We start from the raw sequence: 4,927 nt of genomic DNA on the forward strand, positions 1-4,927 counted from the left end.
ATTTACTGATTTTTTTTTCTAAATATCACGTATATATTTCCAATAATCATGACACGAAATGGTGTTTTTCTCTTATAAAAAACGTTTTCCGTTAAAACAAAAATTCCAACCCAAGTTTTATTTAAGGTATTTCTTCCAATCAATAATGAGTTTTTTCATAAAATAATTCATATGAATTGCTCGAAAAAAAAAACCGCCCATATAGCGTAGGCGGTTCGTGACCACGCCCAAACCGCGCCCACCAGTCCAGTTCTCTATTCCAGCTGTTATATAATTTTCCCAGGGTGGCACGTTGGGAAGCTTGCCAGATTATTAAAACCGTGCAAAAACAAAATGGCGGAATCTGAGTGCCATTTCAGCAAACGGAATTGCTTTTACGACAAGCCGCAATTCTGTTCCAGGGATACTTTTTAAATACCTCGTATATAAGTTACTTTGGAAAATAAAAAGCTTTTAATAACAAACTTAACTTCATATACTTATTTTGATCTGATGGTTCTGGTAGCCTACTGGGCCTATCAACATGAAATAATATTAAAACAACGTTAGTTCAAACAAATCGCAATTTACACTTACAATAAACATTATACGGTACGGGAAAACATTGTGACTATTCATTTACCTACTTCTCTAAAAAAATCTTAGGTAAAGCACAACTGAATGCATAACTCAAGAACAATATTTTATTAATAACAAGTTGCAAAGAGATTGGCTGGTACTTTGCCAAATTAGTACAACAATATATTGACAACAATTAATAATTAATAAACATATCTAGTAAAAGGCAGTGTTGGCTAAGTGGCTTCATGCAACGCACATCCCTGGGGTCGTAGGTTCGATCAAACGGTGAAGGAAAACATTGTGATGAAACCGGGTTACCTTAGACCCAAAAAGTAATTGGCCTGTGAGACACAGGAGGCTGATCACCTACTTGATCATTTGTAAATCTAATAGAGATAGATTAACAAATGATCATGAAACAGATAAGACATCTGAGGCCCAGATCTTATAAGGTCATAAATAAAATAAAATAAAATCATTTATTTCAGACCAATTAATAAGTCCATATGTTGTTCGTATAGTAAAACTTATGTTAGTAAAATTATTAAAAATATTTAAATATTTAATCCATTAGTCTACGTTGATTTGAGACACCAGGTACATGGGCATGTATATGAACCCAGTGTCTCAAAACAGCACATTCGGGCTTATTTGCTATAACCATCAGGATTTTTTTGGTACTCGCACGAAACCCACGCATCAGTGAGGCTATCCGTTTGCGGATGATTGATGAAAAGTCAGGTGTGCATCCTCAAACATACCCGATGCGCTACAGTAGGTACCGCGATAGTGATTCCTTTTTCTTTCATTAAACTTTAATTACTCTTAGAATACTTTTGACTTAATAAATTAAATTAATTTGATTTGAGTTAAATACAATAATCAAATTAATGAAAATTGATTTAGTCACTTTAAATGTTTATGTTTTTCTTATAAACACTTGTTTTCAACTCAATGCCTTGTGATGGGCCCTCAAAAGCCTCTTGGCGCACTAATATCTTCACTAAGAGCCCCGGCAACGCTTTTCATCCCTTTATTGAGTCTGTTATTTTTTACTACAATGCTCACACTAGGTGTGTTTCTATTTATAACATTTTAATTGTTGTTACTGTGTTGTGGTTCTAACAACTAAGTTACGTTTAATTAAATACATTCATTGAGAATTAAAATTGTATAGTATATACAGGAGTGTAAAAAATCATCGGTAGCAAAATGTATACCTGAAAAATTCTGGGCATCGTTTTTTGTTGATATTAGCTTACTTAAAGCAATATGACGAATTGACAGTTGACCGAAGAGCCGCATTCTGTCTACCATCAAAATATTGATAGTGATAGTGATACCTTTCGCTGTCTACATATCTGGTGTCATTACTGAGTGAAACAAAATTACTTCGGTAAAATTTAAACTCAAAGTCAAAAGTAAAAAATCATTTATTCATATAGGTAACAAAATGTACACTTCTGAACGTCAAAAAAAGGAATGTACATTAAATGCTTCTAATGTTACATTTTACTAGTTCTCAAATCAAGGGCAAAGAACGGAAGAGAAGAACAAGCAATAAACTCTCCGCCACTGTTTTTTATCGCCAAGTTTTCTTTTTAAACAACGCTTCTAAGTAGCCGCAACCATTACACCATGTTCCACATGACTTTCTATTTACGATAGATAAATAATAATGTTAATTGGGACTAGCGTTCGGTTCGTAAACGAATTGAAAATTCCTCCGTGTGTCGCGATCTCAAAATAACCTCCCACACCCCAGTGTCCCTGGCAGATATTCAAATGAGGATCATCTGTTACTTTACGCTTTTTACTGACGCCATCTTGCGACCGTCCCTCGCTAAATAATATCCCTCCACTCTTTACTATTGTTTTAAACTACTTGCTGTTGAATGGTTCAGTTCTTTTAATATGCAGGGTTCGAAAAACAAAAAAATGTTGCACGTTCATATATTTGTGTCAAAGCTTAATACACAATTTTTGAAACAGACCAAATAGATACGACTTCTATAGGTATACAAATTTTTGAAGGTATCTATGCAACCAAGAGGTAATTCTTTATTTCTAAGACATTAAATATTTCTCAGCTATAAACAGTTTTTATTGGAAATCCCAATTGCCGTCCTTTTCTTAATATTTATTTGTTACCACTAAACCTTCCCTGAACTACCAAAAATATTTCAAGATCATTTAGCCGAATTAGTCAGCCATGCCCAAGTTCTAGCGAGACAAAGCAACGGGATTTTTCTATCAGTTTTATCTATTTTAAATAGTTAATAATGAGATAAGCTTTTCCTGTGTAGTTTTACATATATTAAAGACCTTTCAAAGTGCAATGGCAGCCCTTGTAGGCTTGTTGTTAAATAAATAAATAAAGGTTGCAACGATTCAAAATTGTATGAAAAATAAATTGTTTGAAAATTACAACTATGCAGATACTTATTGATAAAATGAACATGAATATCTACGTTATATTCTAGGCATCAAACTTTTATTCAAAAATTTAAGATGCTTACTTTGAATATTTATTTTAATTTAAGTGTTTGAAATATGAAGCTCTCTTCAAACTGCTGAGAACTGAAAACTTGTAAAGACTTTGATTAAAATGTAAATATTTCTTGTGACGCAACCAATAATACATTAACATAGAGACAAGTTGCGACGTCTACAAATACGTTTACAAGCTCGTCATAAATTGAAATGAGATGGTGAATTAAAAAATAAATCAAAAGAGGATTTTTCTCGACACGTCCTCAGCTCTCAAATTGGAAAAATGTACCGCGTCGCTGACGTGTGCGTGTCTCCACTGTCGGTAGGTGACATAATTGGACCGGATAGGTGCTGAAATCAAGACAAGCGTTGATTAGAGGTCTTTCCTCATTATGAGCAAGAACTCCATGTCATATGAGTTGTTGAGTTCTTGGTCAAGCAAGAGAGAAGTTTATGTAGGTTAGCAAAAGAATAAGCTTACAATTCGTTAAGAATATGAGATTTTATTATTTTATTATATATAGCGTATTTTATAAATTACTTATGAGGATGTTTTTTACATTTATATTTCATAGATGAATTTGCATGTGAATTATCAAGAAAAAGGCTGCCGGAAATAAGACAGATAACTTTTGTGATACTGAGTATTTATTTACAATATTAGATTAGTCGTTTAATTCTTAAACTATAAATTTTATATGCATGAAAAACACATTATATCTCACAGTGAAGTTTTACTAAATCAGTAGGTTTAATGATTACTCTATTTATATTTGTTTCCAACACACAGACATACAGTATTGACAACGTTCTTAACCTAGATAATAGTAATAATTTAAAAGGCTTGTTCCCTGTGGCAGTGTACATCTAACGCTGGTATGTCCTCGCTGTATTGCGATACTTATTCGTTGAGGAAAGCTGGTGTTTTTTGAGATAGTGCTCTGGAGGCACTGGTTCTACCAGGCGCAAACTTAAATCTTTAATTATCGCCTGTACACTTGAACTCCACAACCCAAGAGTCTCTACTCTAAAGGGAAAAAAATCAAAGTTGGAGCAAAGACTGCTTGATTCATTTATTATTTCCCGCCAGTATTTTTTTATTTTATTCTTTGGTAGTGGCTATGATCCTCTAAAGAGTTGCAATAAATTAAATATTGTTCCGGTTTTCCGTGTGTAGATGGAATCGCACTCGTGCAAAGATAATAAGAATGTTCTGGGTACATAATATTAAGCGGCGCACGCTGTTATACAAAGCTCATTTAAATAAACATGATGAAATTGAAAGAATTACGGGTCTACTTTTTATTGCTTTTACGAAATAATAAGCATATACAAAATATCTTTGCAATGTTTTTAGAGTTTTAATAGAACGATAATAAATTATTAACATGTCTACATATAAAATTATGAGTTAGATTAAGAGTTAGTAATTACAACAGCTATACAGAGATGTGAATTGTGACAGTCTGGCAACGTTTTTGAGAAACAGGATTCAGATTTTGGGAAGATTCAGATTCGAGATAAGTCTCGGAGAGAATCTTACCGGTAGAGATAAGATAATGTCACATTTCAAATATGCCGCTAATATATAAAAATACAGCTTATGAATATTAATGTTTTGGAGAACTGTCTCACATTTTGATGTGATATAATGCTTGTTTTATCAGCAGTTCCGGATTAGCCACGTAGCAAGAGTAGCAAATGCTATGGGCCCCTCGAATGGGCCTCGGGGGCAACGCGCTCTAACGTAACCATTATAAAAAATTAATTTACAAAGTAGCGTAATATATCTTGCCTAACTTCCACTTAAAAATCTAAAACTCGATTGCTTAACGATTTAACAAAGTTTTTACCGTAATTTTTTAATGTTTAA

This window comes from Pieris rapae, chromosome 16 (genome assembly GCF_905147795.1).
Source record: "Pieris rapae chromosome 16, ilPieRapa1.1, whole genome shotgun sequence".
NCBI classification, from domain to species: Eukaryota; Metazoa; Arthropoda; class Insecta; order Lepidoptera; family Pieridae; genus Pieris; species Pieris rapae.